The 20,092-nt window shown below is 35.3% G+C and overlaps 1 long non-coding RNA gene across 2 annotated transcripts; it reads left to right on the top strand.

The window, feature by feature from the left end:
- Nucleotides 1–552: 552 nt before the first annotated feature.
- LOC141816748 (uncharacterized) lies at nucleotides 553–20,029 on the top strand. Of its 2 annotated transcripts, XR_012600732.1 has the most exons (3): nucleotides 553–617; nucleotides 2,924–3,695; nucleotides 19,161–20,029. It is a non-coding gene; the product is annotated as an uncharacterized LOC141816748 (long non-coding RNA). The 2 variants fall into 2 exon arrangements; XR_012600731.1 differs by lacking the exon at nucleotides 19,161–20,029 and having other exon boundaries at nucleotides 2,924–3,831.
- The last annotated feature ends 63 nt before the right edge of the window (nucleotides 20,030–20,092 follow it).

Genomic DNA, 20,092 nt, shown 5'->3' with positions numbered 1-20,092 from the left:
CAATTAGACTTGCCTTTAATTTTTCATATAAAAATAGTATAAAGAGTTTCCTTTTCGATGGAACTAAGGTAATTAAGATTCCTTTTATCCATACGCTTGAGAAGCACTAATCGTGAGTAGACATTTGCAAGTGCATTGAACTTGTTCACAAGAATATTGTTCATTTACAATCCTAAATGAAGACATATGCTAAAACTAATGATAATTAATGCCTATAGACCAATAAAAAAATTGCATATAAAAAGATATATATATATATATATATGATATTTTATTACTTTATATATCTTTAATCACTCTATTATTTTAAAAATTAATGAGTTTTATTTATTTGGGCCAAATGTTTTGGGCTACTGCGATAAAAAAGAACGGTTATTGGGCTTTCACAAAGAGATATTACTTATTTGATTAAACATTGCGTGGCCGTAGATTTCCCATCCGATCATGACCATCAGATTACAATCTGACGGTTGAAATAGAAAACCTATGCGGGTTGCCAGTCCCCTCCGTCTATAAAGTCGACGAGAAGGCGAACTTTGCAACCCCTCTCATTTGCTTGGCTCGGCGCTCGGTTGTTGCGGCCAGCTGTCTCTTCCTCTCCTCGAGTTCTTCATTTGGTGAGATATCGTTCTTATCGTCTGTTATTACTATTTTTAGCTGGTTATCATGCGGTTAAGAAGATCGGAATTGTTGCAACACGTTTGGGATATCGCGTAATGATTTAGTTATTTTGTTTCTACTTTTCGGATTATAAGTTTTATATGTTGGATTAATTACCGGTTGCCTTAATAACGCTGTTGTAGTTTTGCATAACATCTATCGGACGGATTCGTTATTCGTAGGCAGAATCGTTAAGCAACCTTGTTATAGAATCTGTCTGTATTCCACTAGAGCAACTAGCTACTACTTTTGATTGATATAACTCGGAGGATGTTGTCTCGTTATGATTGTCAAAGATGATGTCTTTGCTTATGGAATTTTATAAATCGACGAAAGGCATTGTTTTTTGTTTTAAACCATCTGCTTGGCCTTTTAACTTATCGTTTCCTGGTGTCATAGTCCTCGATGTGCATATCTTGATTTTTTTAAAGTTGGAATTACTGGTGAAGTCTCTAGTCCGGATTTTTTTTTTCACGTATGGAGATGTAGTTGGTTGTTGAAGAAGAAAATATTTTTTTATAGTGTTCTTTTTCTAGTTTAATGTATCTTAGTCTTGCCTCCGCTTTCAGCTTCAAGGTTTACAGTTACGTATTTCTTTGTGGCTTTGTCCTCGAGGCATTTATTAATTAATATAGGGGTTTATCATGTTTTGAGTTCGTTTCTACTTAGCTCAGTATATCATTCCCCCTTAGGTGCTTTGTCTTTAAAACCATACTAGATGTTGGATTATTCGATTTCTGAATGATAGGTAGCATGAAAAATGAATGTCAAAATTGGGAAGTAGATGATATGTTGCATCCATGAAAACAAAGTATAAATTTTTATTTTTTATAATTTAGATTTTAAGACATAATAATGATTAAGTTAAAAGAAGTAAAAATTGAAAAATATAAATTTTTAATTTTTTTTATGATTTAGATTTTAAGACATAATGATTAAGTTAAAAGAAGTAAAAATTGGGAAAAAATTAACACAATGCTTAGAGTGCTCATGGATAATTCAATATATATATATATATATATATATAAACTTAATTATAATTTACTTACACTTTTAAAAAATTACATATTGACACAATATTCAACTTTGAAAAGTTTAAAGTGCAATAGGCCAAAGAATCCATTTGCCATGCAGTCCTAAAAGGGTTGGATATTTAAAATATATTGTGTATTTAAATTTAAGGAGAATGAAATAAGGCACTTTTGATATTATGAAGGTGTCTTTTGTTAAATCCCATATACTAGGCACCTTTTTCTAAAATTTGCTACTTTTATTATAATTGTTATAAATAGTACATATAATAAAGGACTTTTTTGCGAACCAAGCAAGAATGTTCGAGAAGGTCTCCATTTCACGTGGCACCTCTTGGTTGGTCAGGCCCCAAGTGGCCCACCCACTCACCCACCCAGCGCTGCCATAAATAGGAAGGCAGTAAGATTTAATATACAATTTTGCTTTCGTTTGGTTAATCTCTTTTGAGGTTCGGCAAAGGTTATCGTAATTGGAAATGTCGTTCAATCTCGAGCGGGACCCACCTATGTGGAGACTTGAGCAAGTGGGTACGGATAGGTTTCTTTGACATTTTTATATACTTATTCTAAGACATTTTATTAATAATGTGCTTATTTAGACTTAAGTCACTAATAATTTTATTGTAAATTTTAATATGAACTAAAATATTACATCTTACTCTAACCACTTTATTATTATTATTATTTATTAATACTATAAAATGTCAATATCACCCCTCAAACACAATGAATTACATTTGAAGTGCCCTTTCTAATACCCTTCCAAATATTAACGAACCAAACATCAAACGTTACCTTAATCTTATCACTTTTCGCTAATTCACCATGTCACTTTTCGCACTCATCTTTGCCCACCCGAAAGCATCTTATGAGACCGCCTACGTCCTCCCTGAACATCACCAACCAAAATGTAGGTATTAAAATAAGTGTTTCGATTCGAGTGTCAACTATTTGAGACGTGTCTTGGTCCTGTGGATGACAATTTATTAATATGGAGCCATGTGGAATGATACTGTACGTCTGATATAATCGGACGGTAGCAACTTTGGATGCCTGATGAGTTAGGATTTTATGCATTTTTAATCGATTCATTTTAGGTTTTTGCATGAAAATAAATTATGAAATGAATCAATTTGATCTTAATTGTTTTATATTGCATAATCTGAAGCTTGATTATAATTTTCATGATTTAATGATAATTTTTGCATTAATTGGGTTTTAATTGATTTTAGGGCTCAAATCGGATCAAACTCGAGCTCAATCGCGATCAAATCAAGCCAAATCAAGCCAATTAGCCCAAATTGATCAAGCCAACACGGAGGATATGACCTAGATCAAGCCGGATTAATATTCTTAAAATTTTTGGAAGCCCTAAGCAGTCCTAGAGCCTAGATCAAGTTCTGACCGCTGGATTCAGAAATCAACGGCTGATTTTGCTTGATTAATCAAAGGTATATAAGCCGCAACCTTCGGGATGAACAGTGGCCGCCCGACATTGTGCTTCGTCCCCCGCGACAACATTCCTCTGTTGAGGAGCGTAACTCACGGCGAGCCCGATTCCACCCAATCTTCTTCCATTGCAATCCTTGTTTCGTGAGGAGTCGAACGTTGGCCGAATGGGTATATTTTGACAGCTGGATTTGGCGCAAAGGAGAGGGTTTCTCCGGCGGTGCTGAGCCTTGTTTTCGTGTTTTCCGGCCACCTGCTGTACAATTCGAAGCCGCGAGCCTTTTAGGGGTTCTCTGAGGTTCGTGGCTAGCTCTTATATCATCATCAAGTCGATCGGAGCACGTAGAAGACAGAAATCCAGTTTTGCCAGTTGAAAAGAGGTCTGCACAAGCTTGTTCTGTTCCAGAGAGGGTTTCTTCGGTTGTTCGTGGCTCGAGCAACGAATACAACACACAAGAGACTGACGTGAAGACTCCAAAGAGATTATTGAAGTCACATTGTGGGATTCAATAAGTTGTTGACACCAATTTGAGGAGAAACAATCGGAAAAGGGAGGTTGGATGTTACTGTATTTCTATTTTTGTCAATGTTTCTGATTTCGTTTCTGATTTCTGATTTGTATCTGTTTAACTTCAAATTTGATGTTGTGTTCGAATCAAACTCCGTTAATTTAGTTATTAATTAGTGTTTAGTCTTGGTTTGGATTTAGATTTACCATAGCTTAGCTCAAACTCTTTTTGCCATCGAATCTGATATCTGAATTTAGGTTTGACATTGTTTCGTGCCAATCTGACCTCAATGGTATCAGGGTTGATGTTTATTAGTTTAAGCATTTGTTTGTGTTAGTTAATTGTAGCTGATAGGTCAGTTCACATCATTGTTTAGCAAGCTAGAATTGTTTCCTCTCAATTGTTAGTTTGGCTTAGTTTCGTTTCAAGTTTAGTTGTTTACTTAATTTTTTTTATGATGTTTAGAGTTTGCATTAGGGTGTGGTTTGTTTTAGAGTTTTATTTCTAGATCAGTGACTTGCAATTTTCATTCATTTCTCAATTTTAATTTGCATATCATTTCAAAACATTAAAACTCTCTATTTTCATAGAAAACCCAAAAAAGAGCGACACACCCAAGTTCAATTTAAGCAATTGTCTACTAGTCCTTGGAAAAATACGACTCAAGGCCCCTATACTTGATTTGCTTGTATTTATCGTGGATTTTCGATAAAATTATAAATTCTGATTTGCAACCCTACTCGTGACACATAGTAAATCTAGGGTTGTCAAATTTTGGCACTGTTGCCGAGGACTAATTAGTAGGAATTGTTTGATTTGAGCTTATGAATAATCTCTTTTATTGTTACTTGGATCATTGTTGGATTCTAAAATATATGAAAATTCTTTTTATCAACAACCATTTTATCAACAATTTGAACAGCAAAATTTTTATTTGCAGGAGCCATATCAAGGTTTTCAACATGTGGATCATCAATTTCGACCTCAAAATTAGAATTTTCAAAGTGGGCAGTTTCAATAAGGTTTTCAACAGCAATCAAATCAATTTTAGTAACCATATCAACAACAACAAAGTTTTCAGCAACCATATAATAATTTTCAGTCACAATTTCATTATTCACAACCTTAATTCAACAATTTTCAGCAAGCTCAATTCCAGCCTTCAAATCAAAATTTTTCAATCTTATGGTGGTTTCCGACAGCCCCTAAATCAAGATTTTCAAGGCACAAATTTTCAGCAACCTCCCTTGAACTTTCAAGCAAGTTTCTAACATCAAAATGCATTGTTTCAAGCCCAAAATCAATGTCAATCGTTATTTTCTCAAAGTGGACAGATTTCAAGCAATTTTCAACATCCCACCTCATTTCAAGATTAACAAAATGCATGCTCAAACCAAGATGAATATGAAAATTTTATTGAGTTTATTCAACAACAACAAAAGTTTGAGGAGATGATGCAACAAATGCTACTGTAACAACAATCTTAACAAAGGGCTGTTACAACCTTGCAAAATCTTGAGAGGCAACTTGAACAATTTGTAAGTACCATGAATCAAATGCAAGCTCAAAGTTCAGAAATTAATTATGAACCAAGTCCAGGAAACACATAAGTGCAAGTTAATTTCAGTTCGAATGATGGAGCCTAACCAAATGAGTGTAGGGGATTGCACTGAGCCCCAGGGACCATTATTAGTGATTGAGGTATCAAAGGATTTAGAGGGCAGATGTATGAGTGTAGGGGATTGCATGGAGGCAATACCCCAAGAATCACTTTCTTTTATTATACATTCACTTGAGTCAGAACAGGAATCCTTATCCGAGGAGGATAAAGTTGTGGAGCCACATAAGCAGCAATTAGGGCCTATTTGTAGTCACTCCAGTATTTGCCATGCTTTAGGTACCTCCTATTCATCCACGGTTAGTATTCATGCTCATCATTCAGAAAATATCATAAAGGTACCGGTATTTGATTTTGTTGGATGTGATTCATTTCTTTATGCATGACCTACACAGTTTGATATTGTTATTTCTGCTCTTTTTTACTCCACATGCGTGTGGAAGATGAATTCTTTCTTTGGACTTGCAGATGTATTTAAAAACTCAGATTGTACACTTCCAAGGTTGATAAAGTCTCCTTTAATGCTGAATAAAACCCCAACATTTCAAGCAACAGTCGAGTTACCAATGTGGGTGCTTCATCTGAATCATCTTCGACCACCAGAGAGAATACTCGAAGAGATTATGTCAGAAGGAGTTTTATTTTCATCACCCACTACAGTTCCATCTCCAGGGTGGAAGATATTATTGAGTCGATTCCGACCACCTGAGATACCATCCAAGGAGGTGAAGAATTTTAAGGAAGCAACTTAGCACATGCATGGCCATATTATGAAGATGTTTACCTCTCCCCGATCAATTCCATTGTCGGCATGGATTTTATTGTTGAACCGTCTACAACCGCCAGAACTCAGGGGAGTGTTCCAACTTTGCACTTTCTTTTCATTGTTAATATCATTTTCTGTATTTCTTTTTAATTTTCAGTTTTATATCAGTAGCAATTTTCCATTATCATGAGCATTTTAGTTTGAAATAAATTCTTGAAGTTCACTTCATGCATGGTTTAGGCTAGGGAATAAATGTATCCCCCTAGGACTTCTTTACATCATGTTGGAAGCTCTTGAAAGAGAGTTAAATTTGATTGATTATTCTAGGAATTTAAGTCCATCGATGAACATTTTTGAAAACTTGAATTACTTTTAGTGATGGAATCTAGAATGATGAAATTGAGATAATGTGATTTTTCTACCTAGTGAGGTTAACCATTTTATGTGATGCACTTAGGTGATTGCTGTAACATCCCCCCTTCCTACATGTAGGGGATGCTACTTACTTTAGCATTATTAAATCCTAAATAGAAACTTCCATAGATAAATTTTAAAAAGAAATATTCTTAAAATAACGGAAAGTTATTATTCTTAATGAAATAGAACAACTGTTCAACTCTTATGATGCGGAAGCGATTACTATAAAAGACATAATCAATACTAAGCATGGTTATTTATTTATTTATTCTAATCCACGGTTCCGCCGCCACACACATCGAACACTGCTCCTGCTGCCTCCCGACGCTTAAAGCTTTTCTTTACCTCTATCTGCAGTATAAGGAATGCAACTATAAACAAAGCTTAGTAAGTACATACCTAATTTCACAAAACAACGAAAATCATTGCATGCATTCTTAGTAATTAAACAGGAATGCCTTATAATTATTAAAATATGTACTTAAGCAGAAACTACCTGAACATGGAATTTGCAGTTGATGCACTTTCTTAACTAAACTTGCTTTAACTTGAAAGCTTTAAAATACTGACAAAAGCTTGCTTTACTTGTCTTGAATACTTATAACTTATACTTTAAAATAATAATCAACTTTTTCTTGGGGCCCAGGCATAGTACCAAAGCGCGCGCCCTAATAGAGACAGGGGTAGCGAGCCACCAATCCTAGGAGGGTAAAGACCTCGGTCTTACCAGGGCCAAGACTTCGGAATTGGTCACCTGGATTTATTTTACGACAACTTCGGAAGTCGGGTACTAGCCTTTTCAAAGTAAAATACTTAATATCCTTTTTCTACTCATATAGTACAATGCTTGACATTTCTTCAAACATTTGGTATGCCTAAATCTCTAAATCCTTGGATTAGAGATTCTTGGAAGGCCTCGGCCTTATAACTTTCTTTTATTATGACCACATAATGTTAAACATACTCTCGATCGTATAACATAATTTCTATGCTTAAACCAGAAATTTTCATGTTTGTACTTAAAACTGATAATTCTACTAAACCTTGAAACAGAAAACATGCTAAATCAATTCTAAAAGCATAAAAACGACTTCGAAACTACTCTTACTGCAGGTGAATAGTACTTACAATATCTTACCTCTTATATCATGCAATTCTACCCTTTTCATAAGTTTTAACAAAATCATGCCTATATACTTCAATCAAATCATGTTTAACAGAAATCATGTCATGTAAAGCTTAACAGAATCATGCGTAAGAACAATACGAAAATACCTTATACTGCAGGTGAGAGATGTACTTACCTTGTCCGCTCACTAAGATTTTAACGCTAAGGTTTGTGAAATCGCAGACCTTCTCCGAGGTGCTCTAGCACCTTCTTCGCACGACCTTAATTAATTAATATAATTAATTATATTAATTAATTAACTTTAATCTTCTTCTTCGCGTGAACAGGGGCTCGGGCCGGCGTCAGCTGAGGCAGGGCAGACCGGCGGCGTCTTTTCTTCGGGATGTCTAGAAGGAGTGGATGACCCCTTGATCTTCAACTGTATAACCTTTCCTCTTCTCGAACGTTGTGTGGGCAACGATCCTTTGAGATGATTCCACCAATTCTCTTCTCTTCGATGGCAAGCAAGCAAGGAATAAGAACCCTCCTTTCTTTCTCTTCCAGAAGCCTCCAATTAATTTGCCATGCAAATTAATTTGCCTCCATCAATCATGGTCATGATTAATGATGTTGCCCTGCAATGGGAACCAATGGGAAAGAAGGCCAAGCATGCAACCCAAGCATGCAATGCATGCAACGTCCAACACATCCCATGGAAAGCTCTTTCCATGCATCCAATGTGTAAGACAAATCCCATGGGAAAGCCATGCATACAATCCCATGGACGTGCAAGAAATCCCATGGACGTGCAAGAAATCTCTTAAAGCCAAAATCCCATGGAAAGCTTCTTCCATGCATGCAATGTGTAAGATAAAGCAATTGGAATTGCTTTATCACGTTGATGCAATTAGCATGCAACGTTGCCTTCCCATGCATGCTTCCAACGTTGCCTTCTCTCCGATGCACGCTTCCAACGTTGCCTTCTCTCCGATGCACGCTTCCAACGTTCGTTCACCGCCGCTGGCCCTAGGCACGAAGAGGAGGAGGTGGGGTTGGCGGCAACAAAAGACGGAGAGATTCCTTGGTGCCGCCGGCTCTAGTGGAGGAGAGATCTATTGAGATGTTCTCCGTTCTGATTCTTTCGCCAGCGGAACCGGACGCGGCGGACGCAGTCTGCGCGGGCGGACGCGGCTCGCGGAAGAGGTGGCCGACGTGGTGGGGTTCCGCCGGCGAAAGAATCAGAACGGAGAACATCTCAATAGATCTCTCCTCCCTTAGAGGCGGCGGCACCAAGGAATCTCTCCGTTTTTTGTTGCCGCCAACCCCACCTCCTCTTCGTGCCTAGGGCCAGCGGCGGTGAACGAACGTTGGAAGCGTGCATTGGAGAGAAGGCAACGTTGGAAGCATGCATGGGAAGGCAACGTTGCATGCTAATTGCATCAACGTGATAAAGCAATTCCAATTGCTTTATCTTACACGTTGCATGCATGGAAGAAGCTTTCCATGGGATTTTGGCTTTGAGAGATTTCTTGCACGTCCATGGGATTGTTTGCATGACTTTCCCATGGGATTTGTCTTACACGTTGGATGCATGGAAAGAGCTTTCCATGGGATGTGTTGGGCGTTGCATGCATTGCATGCTTGGCCTTCTTTCCCATTGGTTCCCATTGCAGGGCAATATCATTAATCATGACCATGATTGATGGAGGCAAATTAATTTGCATGGCAAATTAATTGGAGGCTTCTGGAAGAGAAAGAAAGGAGGGTTCTTATTCCTTGCTTGCTTGCCATCGGAGAGAAGAGAATTGGTGGAATCATCTCAAAGGATCGTTGCCCATATAACGTTCGAGAAGAGGAAAGGTTATACAGTTGAAGATCAAGGGGTCATCCACTCCTTCTAGACATCCTGAAGAAAAGACGCCGCCGGTCTGCCCTGCCTCAGCTGACGCCGGCCCGAGCCCCTGTTCACGCGAAGAAGAAGATTAAAGTTAATTAATTAATTATATTAATTAAGGTCGTGCGAAGAAGGTGCTAGAGCACCTCGGAGAAGGTCTGCGATTTCACAAACCTTAGCGTTAAAATCTTAGTGAGCGGACAAGGTAAGTACATCTCTCACCTGCAGTATAAGTTGTTTTCGTATTGTTCTTTCGCATGATTCTGTTAAGCTTTACATGACATGATTTCTGTTAAACATGATTTGATTGAAGTATATAGGCATGATTTTGTTAAAACATATGAAAAGGGTAGAATTGCATGATATAAGAGGTAAGATATTGTAAGTACTATTTACCTGCAGTAAGAGTAGTTTCGAAGTCGTTTTTATGCTTTTAGAATTGATTTAGCATGTTTTCTGTTTCAAGGTTTAGTAGAATTATCAGTTTTAAGTACAAACATGAAAATTTCTGGTTTAAGCATAGAAATTATGTTATACGATCGAGAGTATGTTTAACATTATGTGGTCATACTACAAGAAAGTTATAAGGCCGAGGCCTTCCAAGAATCTCTAATCCAAGGATTTAGAGGTTTAGGCATACTAAATGTTTGAAGAAATGCCAAGCATTGTACTATATGAGTAGAAAAAGGATATTAAGTATTTTACTTTGAAAAGGCTAGTACCCGACTTCCGAAGTTGTCGTAAAATAAATCCAGGTGACCAATTCCGAAGTCTTGGCCCTGGTAAGATCGAGGTCTTTACCCTCCTAGGATTGGTGGCTCGCTACCCCTGTCTCTATTAGGGCGTGCGCTTTGGTACTATGCCTGGGCCCCAAGAAAAAGTTGATTATTATTTTAAAGTATAAGTTATAAGTATTCAAGACAAGTAAAGCAAGCTTTTGTCAGTATTTTAAAGCTTTCAAGTTAAAGCAAGTTTAGTTAAGAAAGTGCATCAACTGCAAATTCCATGTTCAAGTAGTTTCTGCTTAAGTACATATTTTTATAATTATAAGTCATTCCTGTTTAATTACTAAGAATGCATGCAATGATTTTCGTTGTTTTGTGAGATTAGGTATGTACTTACTAAGCTTTGTTTATAGTTGCATTCCTTATACTGCAGATAGAGGTAAAGAAAAGCTTTAAGCGTCGGGAGGCAGCAGGAGCAGTGTTCGATGTGTGTGGCGGCGGAACCGTGGATTAGAATAAATAAATAAATAACCATGCTTAGTATTGATTATGTCTTTTATAGTAATCGCTTCCGCATCATAAGAGTTGAACAGTTGTTCTATTTCATTAAGAATAATAGTTTTCCGTTATTTTAAGAATATTTCTTTTTATCATTTATCTATGGAAATTTCTATTTAGGATTTAATAATGCTAAAGTAAGTAGCATCCCCTATATATAGGAAGGGGGATGTTACAATTGCCACACTAGAACTTGCTTGTATTCTTTTAAGGCTATAATATTTATGATGGGTCCACCTTTATCTAGATTTTTAAAATTTTTTCATAACCCATACAATTCCATGTTTCATTCATTCTTCACCACTTACTTTTAACCCTTTTTCACTCTCATTTTTGGCTTAATTTTAATACTCTCTTGGACATGGATATTTTTGATTGTTATTAATGTTTCTTTGTCTGAGATAGTCAAAGATTTAAGTGTGGGGGAGGAGGTGTTCTTTATCATGAAAAGTTTTAAAAATTTTCTAAATTGGAGCTAGTTTTCATGGAATTGATGTTACTAGGTTTTGGATGTTCAAAATTTTTGTGATTGATCACAATTGAAGTGTTTCAAGATGATAAGTTGATCAGATTCATTTGAGAATGAAAAAAAAAATACAAGAAAGGAGAAAGAAGAAAAGAAAAGAAAAAGATGTGCCAAATTGGAGTTGTTGTGCCAAGAGCTAGTTTTCATGGAATTGATGTTACTAGGTTTTGGATGTTCAAAATTTTTTTGATTGATCACAATTGAAGTGTTTCAAGATGATAAGTTGATCAGATTCATTTGAGAATGAAAAAAAAAAATACAAGAAAGGAGAAAGAAGAAAAGAAAAGAAAAAGATGTGCCAAATTGGAGTTGTTGTGCCAATCTTGATTCGTAACAATTTGTCAATGAGAATTCCAAGTAGAGCACTTAATATCTTCATCATTATTTGATAATGCAATGTTTTTGTGATAAATTATGAAGCTGAAAACAAAGGCAACAAAAATCAGTGTGCCATTAGGATTTGAAACACAAAATTCAGAATTTTTCAAGTCAATCGAATTTGTCATGGAGTTTTGTTTTGGAACTGAGATTCTAGCTTCTGGAGGATCTAAATTCTGGAAATAAGTCAAAGTCTTGAATGTGAATCTTCAGAGGTCTAAGATCTGGAAAGGTTGATAAAGGAAAGGATGGAAGTATTACAAGAATGGCACAAATTGAATTTTGCATGACTCAATTTCTGAAATTTTGGATTCATTCCTGATTATCTACAAACTGAATTCAACCATTTTATTTCAGTGCTAAAGAAGAGTCATTATGGAGATTAACTTCTTGGAAATTGATGAAGACTAAAATGGAAACAAGGCTGGAAATTACGAAAAAACAGTGAGGTAAATGAGGTTTTTGATGGGCTGTGAAGAATGGAATGAATCTAATCAGTTTGTCTTCAAGAAATCGATAGAAATTCATTTGGAGAATTAGGATTGAAGCGCAAGGAATTATGGATGCAAATCAGATGCGAAATGCATCAGATCAGAAAAAAAAAACAGAATCAGAAAAGAAAGAAAAACAATGTGCCAAGTTCGTAATTTTGAAGCCCTTGTGATTTGCTATGATGTAATCTACTGAAGCCTCTATGTTGTGAAGCTATGAAAGGCTGAAAGAAGTGCTAATATTGTGTTTATGATCAGGAATCAAAGTTGAAACAAAAATGAGAAGAAAACAGTTTGGAAAGAAAAAAAAATGATGATGAATTGAAGTTGTGAATTGTTGTGCTTGGATTTCCTTCAACAAACCAATTGCAAAGCAATCGAAGAAGTAGGATTGGAATGGATACAAGATATCATGGATCAAATCAGATTAGATTGAGAAAAAAGAAATCAAACAGAGAAAAAAAAGGGGTAGAATGCAGAAAAAAATGGAAATTGTGAATGCATCAATAAAGGTTTCAAGAATCTGATCAGTTGATGAATCCTGTAAAAATCCACTTCCATTCAGTTACTTCCTAAACAACAAATTCGGATTCTAAACCTTCAAAATTGTGCTGCAACAGAGCAGAAAAGAATTAAAGAAAAACAGAAAGAGAAAAAAATAGAAAAATCAAATTTGCAGTTTGGTTTTTTCAGCCCATTCCTACAATTTTTGAGCTACTAATCCGAATTTGAATTGCACAGAACTTTGAAGGGAAGCGAATTGGCGTCTCCTTCAACCTCCATTGGCGTTTCATTGGGGTTATCATTGGCATTTTATTATTATGGTACCACTAGCCTTTTTCACCCCCATTTTTGGCTTAATTTTTATACTCTCTTGGACATGAGTATTTTTGATTGTTATTAATGTTTCTTTGCCTGAGACGGTCAAAGATTTAAGTGTGGGGGAGGAGGTGTTCTTTATCATGAAAATTTTTGAAAATTTTCTAAATTGGAGCTAGTTTTCATGGAATTGATGCTACAAGGTTTTGGATGTTCAAAATTTTTGTGATTGACCGCAATTGAAGTGTTTCAAGATGATAAGTTGATCAGATTCATTTGAGAATGAAAAAAAAAACAGAAGAAAGGAGAAAGAAGAAAAGAAAAGAAAAAGATGTGCCAAATTGGAGTTGTTGTGCCAATCTTGATTTGTAACAATTTGTCAATGAGAATTCCAAGTAGAGCACTTAATATCTTCATCATTATTTGATAATACAATGTTTTTGTGATGAATTATGAAGCTGAAAACAAAGGCAACAAAAATCAATGTGCCATTAGGATTTGAAACACAAAATTCAGAATTTTTCAAGTCAATCGAATTTGTCGTGGAGTTTTGTTTTGGAACTGAGATTCTAGCTTCTGGAGGATCTAAATTCTGGAAATAAGTCAAAGTCTTGAATGTGAATCTTCAGAGGTCTAAGATCTGGAAAGGTTGATAAAGGAAAGGATGGAAGTATTACAAGAATGGCACAAATTGAATTTTGCATGACTCAATTTCTGAAATTTTGGATTCATTCCTGATTATCTACAAACTGAATTCAACCATTTTATTTCAGTGCTAAAGAAGAGTCATTATGGAGATTAACTTCTTGGAAATTGATGAAGACTAAAACGGAAACAAGGCTGGAAATTACGGAAAAACAGTGAGGTAAATGAGGTTTTTGATGGGCTGTGAAGAATGGAATGAATCTAATCAGTTTGTCTTCAAGAAATCGATTGAAATTCATTTGGAGAATTAGGATTGAAGTGCAAGGAATTATGGATGCAAATCAGATGCGAAATGCATCAGATCAGAAAAAAAAAACAGAATCAGAAAAGAAAGAAAAACAATGTGCCAAGTTCGTAATTTTGAAGCCCTTGTGATTTGCTATGATGTAATCTACTGAAGCTTCTATGTTGTGAAGCTATGAAAGGCTGAAAGAAGTGCTAATACTGTGTTTATGATCAGGAATCAAAGTTGAAACAAAAATGAGAAGAAAACAGTTTGGAAAGAAAAAAAAATGATGATGAGTTGAAGTTGTGAATTGTTTTGCTTGGATTTCCTTCAACAAACCAATTGCAAAGCAATCGAAGAAGTAGGATTGGAATGGATACAAGATATCATGGATCAAATCAGATCAGATTGAGAAAAAAGAAATCAAACAGAGAAAAAAAAGGGGCAGAATGCAGAAAAAAATGGAAATTGTGAATGCATCAATAAAGGTTTCAAGAATCTGATCAGTTGATGAATCCTGTAAAAATCCACTTCCATTCAGTTACTTCCTAAACAACAAATTCGGATTCTAAACCTTCAAAATTGTGCTGCAACAGATCAGAAAAGAATTAAAGAAAAACAGAAAGAGAAAAAAATAGAAAAATCAAATTTGCAGTTTGATTTTTTCAGCCCATTCCTACAATTTTTGAGCTACTAATCCGAATTTGAATTGCACAGAACTTTGAAGGGAAGCGAATTGGCGTCTCCTTCAACCTCCATTGGCGTTTCATTGGGGTTATCATTGGCATTTTATTATTATGGTACCACCGCCTTTTTCACCCCCATTTTTGGCTTAATTTTTATACTCTCTTGGACATGGGTATTTTTGATTGTTATTAATGTTTCTTTGCCTGAGACGGTCAAAGATTTAAGTGTGGGGGAGGAGGTGTTCTTTATCATGAAAATTTTTGAAAATTTTCTAAATTGGAGCTAGTTTTCATGGAATTGATGCTACAAGGTTTTGGATGTTCAAAATTTTTGTGATTGACCGCAATTGAAGTGTTTCAAGATGATAAGTTGATCAGATTCATTTGAGAATGAAAAAAAAAAAGAAGAAAGGAGAAAGAAGAAAAGAAAAGAAAAAGATGTGCCAAATTGGAGTTGTTGTGCCAATCTTGATTTGTAACAATTTGTCAATGAGAATTCCAAGTAGAGCACTTAATATCTTCATCATTATTTGATAATACAATGTTTTTGTGATGAATTATGAAGCTGAAAACAAAGGCAACAAAAATCAGTGTGCCATTAGGATTTGAAACACAAAATTCAGAATTTTTCAAGTCAACCGAATTTGTCGTGGAGTTTTGTTTTGGAACTGAGATTCTAGCTTCTGGAGGATCTAAATTCTGGAAATAAGTCAAAGTCTTGAATGTGAATCTTCAGAGGTCTAAGATCTGGAAAGGTTGACAAAGGAAAGGATGGAAGTATTACAAGAATGGCACAAATTGAATTTTGCATGACTCAATTTCTGAAATTTTGGATTCATTCCTGATCATCTACAAACTGAATTCAACCATTTTATTTCAGTGCTAAAGAAGAGTCATTATGGAGATTAACTTCTGGAAATTGATGAAGACTAAAACGGAAACAAGGCTGGAAATTAGGGAAAAACAGTGAGGTAAATGAGGTTTTTGATGGGCTGTGAAGAATGGAATGAATCTAATCAGTTTGTCTTCAAGAAATCGATTGAAATTCATTTGGAGAATTAGGATTGAAGTGCAAGGAATTATGGATGCAAATCAGATGCGAAATGCATCAGATCAGAAAAAAAAACAGAATCAGAAAAGAAAGAAAAACAATGTGCCAAGTTCGTAATTTTGAAGCCCTTGTGATTTGCTATGATGTAATCTACTGAAGCTTCTATGTTGTGAAGCTATGAAAGGCTGAAAGAAGTGCTAATACTGTGTTTATGATCAGGAATCAAAGTTGAAACAAAAATGAGAAGAAAACAGTTTGGAAAGAAAAAAAAATGATGATGAATTGAAGTTGTGAATTGTTTTGCTTGGATTTCCTTCAACAAACCAATTGCAAAGCAATCGAAGAAGTAGGATTGGAATGGATACAAGATATCATGGATCAAATCAGATCAGATTGAGAAAAAAGAAATCAAACAGAGAAAAAAAAGGGGCAGAATGCAGAAAAAAATGGAAATTGTGAATGCATCAATAAAGGTTTCAAGAATCTGATCAGTTGATGAATCCTGTAAAAATCCACTTCCATTCAGTTACTTCCTAAACAACAAATTCGGATTCTAAACCTTCAAAATTGTGCTGCAACAGAGCAGAAAAGAAAAACAAAACAGAAAGAAAATCAGATTTGCAGTTTGGTTTTTTCAGCCCATTCCTACAATTTTTGAGCTACTAATCCGAATTTGAATTGCACAGAACTTTGAAGGGAAGCGAATTGGCGTCTCCTTCAACCTCCATTGGCGTTTCATTGGGGTTATCATTGGTGTTTTATTATTATGGTACCACTGCCTTTTTCACCCTCATTTTTGGCTTAATTTTTATACTTTCTTGGACATGAGTATTTTTGATTGATATTAATGTTTCTTTGCCTGAGACGGTCAAAGATTTAAGTGTGGGGGAGGAGGTGTTCTTTATCATGAAAATTTTTGAAAATTTTCTAAATTGGAGTTAGTTTTCATGGAATTGATGCTACAAGGTTTTGGATGTTCAAAATTTTTGTGATTGACCGCAATTGAAGTGTTTCAAGATGATAAGTTGATCAGATTCATTTGAGAATGAAAAAAAAAAATAGAAGAAAGGAGAAAGAAGAAAAGAAAAGAAAAAGATGTGCCAAATTGGAGTTGTTGTGCCAATCTTGATTTGTAACAATTTGTCAATGAGAATTCCAAGTAGAGCACTTAATATCTTCATCATTATTTGATAATACAATGTTTTTGTGATGAATTATGAAGCTGAAAACAAAGGCAACAAAAATCAGTGTGCCATTAGGATTTGAAACACAAAATTCAGAATTTTTCAAGTCAACCGAATTTGTCTTGGAGTTTTGTTTTGGAACTGAGATTCTAGCTTCTGGAGGATCTAAATTCTGGAAATAAGTCAAAGTCTTGAATGTGAATCTTCAGAGGTCTAAGATCTGGAAAGGTTGACAAAGGAAAGGATGGAAGTATTACAAGAATGGCACAAATTGAGTTTTGCATGACTCTCAATTTCTGAAATTTTGGATTCATTCCTGATCATCTACAAACTGAATTCAACCATTTTATTTCAGTGCTAAAGAAGAGTCATTATGGAGATTAACTTCTGGAAATTGATGAAGACTAAAACGGAAACAAGGCTGGAAATTAGGGAAAAACAGTGAGGTAAATGAGGTTTTTGATGGGCTGTGAAGAATGGAATGAATGTAATCTGTTTGTCTTCAAGAAATCGATTGAAATTCATTTGGAGAATTAGGATTGAAGTGCAAGGAATTATGGATGCAAATTAGATGCGAAATGCATCAGATTAGAGAAAAAAAACAGAATCAGAAAAGAAAGAAAAACAATGTGCCAAGTTCGTAATTTTGAAGCCCTTGTGATTTGCTATGATGTAATCTACTGAAGCTTCTATGTTGTGAAGCTATGAAAGGCTGAAAGAAGTGCTAATACTGTGTTTATGATCAGGAATCAAAGTTGAAACAAAAATGAGAAGAAAACAGTTTGGAAAGAAAAAAAAATGATGATGAATTGAAGTTGTGAATTGTTTTGCTTGGATTTCCTTCAACAAACCAATTGCAAAGCAATCGAAGAAGTAGGATTGGAATGGATACAAGATATCATGGATCAAATCAGATCAGATTGAGAAAAAGAAATCAAACAGAGAAAAAAAGGGGCAGAATGTAGAAAAAAATGGAAATTGTGAATGCATCAATAAAGGTTTCAAGAATCTGATCAGTTGATGAATCCTGTAAAAATCCACTTCTATTCAGTTACTTCCTAAACAACAAATTCGGATTCTAAACTTTCAAAATTGTGTTGCAACAGATCAGAAAAGAATTAATGAAAAACAGAAAGAAAAAAATAGAAAAATCAGATTTGCAGTTTGGTTTTTTCAGCCCATTCTTATAATTTTTGAATTGCTAATCCGAATTTGAATTGCACAGAACTTTGCATGGTTATTAGCATTATCAATTAAGTTTCATGATGGAAAAAGAATAGAGTAAAAACAACAAGAAACAAGAGAGAATAAGTCAAATTTCAGATTGAATTTGAATAATTTTTGGAATTCAGTGTGTCAATGATACATTGAAATTGTGGTTTCATGTGAAGTGAATTTTAGTTTGTGATGATTGGATGTTATTTTTTATCTGTTGTGAAATCTAAATGTGAAGAAATTGAGTTAAATTTCAAAGGGAAAACAAAAATGGCACATGTGGTGAATCTTGAAGCAAAAAAAAGAATTGAAGAGAATGTATCAAGGAAATGAACCTAAGGAGTTTGACTCATTTTTGATTCATGAATATGCAAAACACATTGAAACAAATGGAATACAAGAGAAAGAAATTAGAAAAAGGGCAAGGATTTATTGATTAGCATTTAACTATACTCATGTTTACCACTTGCATTTATTCTCTTTTTTTGAATTTCTTTTCTCTTGAAATTTCACTTCTAAATTTCTATTTCATTTGTCTCAGTTCATATCTTTTTATGTCTTGAATAAGCCTAGTATATGTAGATTCCAAATCAAGAATGGTGGTGGAGAGTAGAAAACAAGCAAGCCTATGGTAATGCATGAACTTAAGTTGCTTGAGTGAGCTTCATTTCACTTTGATCATGAATTAGAATGTAGGATGAGAGCCACTGATTTTATTCACTGAAAATAATTTCGTGAGATTTAGTGTGATATATTTATCTCAATTAATCATGAAGGGTGAAACTTGCTATGTAGTTAACCAAATACAAGGGTTAGTCCATGGATTTAAGTTTTTGAGACTCTACAACTTAGATAATTCTCTTTTAATTGTTTTTAATCATGATTAAGAATGATTTAGGGGGGTACGACGACCTTAGTTTATTTTGTTGACTTGAGCGGGACGCTCAAGGGTAAGTGTGGGGGATTTGATGAGTTAGGATTTTATGCATTTTTAATCGATTCATTTTAAGTTTTTACATGAAAATAAATTATAAAATAAATCGATTTGATCTTAATTGTCCTATATTGCATAATCTGAAGCTTGATTATAATTTTCATGATTTAATGATAATTTTTGCATTAATTGGGTTTTAATTGATTTTAGGGCTCAAATCGGATCAAACTCGAGCTTAATCGCAATCAAATCAAGCCAAATCAAGTCAATTTGCTCAAATTGATCAAGCCAACATGGAAGATCAAGCCGGAATATCCCTAAAATTTTTGGAAGCCCTAAGCTGCCCTAGAGCCTAGATCAAGTTCTGACCACTGGATTCAGAAATCAACGGCTGAGATTGCTTGATTAATCAAAGGCATATAAGCCGCAACCTTCGGGATGAACAGTGGCTGCCCAACACTGTGCTTCGTCCCCCGCGATAGCGTTCCTCTGTTGAGGAGCGTAACTCACGGCGAGCCCGATTCCACCCAATCTTCTTCCATTGTAATCTTTATTCCGTGAGGAGTCGAACGCCGACCGAATGGGTATATTCCAACAGTTGAATTTGGCGCAAAGGAAAGGGTTTCTCCGGCGGTGTTGAGCCCTGTTTTCGCGTTTTCCGGCCACCTGCTGTACAATCCGAAGTCGTGAGCCTTTGAGGGGTTCTCTGAGGTTTGTGGCTAGCTCTTATATCATCATCAAGTTGATCGGAGCACGTAGAAGACAGAAATCCAGTTTTGCCAGTTGAAAAGAGGTCTGCACGAGCTTGTTCTGCTCCGGAGAGGGTTTCTTCGGCTGTTCGTGGCTCGGGCAGCGAATATAACACACAAGACTCCAAAGGGATTATTGAAGCCACATTGTGGGATTTAACAAGTTTTTGACACCAACTTGAGGAGAAACAATTGGAAAAGGGAGGCTGAATGTTACTGCATTTCTGTTTCTGTCAATGTTTCTGATTTCTGATTTGTATCTGTTTAACTTCAAATTTGATGTTGTGTTTGAATCAAACTCCATTAATTTAGTTATTAATTAGTGTTTAGTCTTGGTTTGGATTCAGATTTACCATAGCTTAACTCAAACTCTTCTTGCCATCGAATCTGATA

This window comes from Curcuma longa, unplaced genomic scaffold (assembly GCF_044706935.1).
Source record: "Curcuma longa cultivar G26 ecotype Majalengka, Jawa Barat unplaced genomic scaffold, ITB_CL_G26_1.1 contig_17957, whole genome shotgun sequence".
Classification (NCBI taxonomy): domain Eukaryota; kingdom Viridiplantae; phylum Streptophyta; class Magnoliopsida; order Zingiberales; family Zingiberaceae; genus Curcuma; species Curcuma longa.
This window is presented reverse-complemented; position numbering and strand designations above follow the sequence as displayed.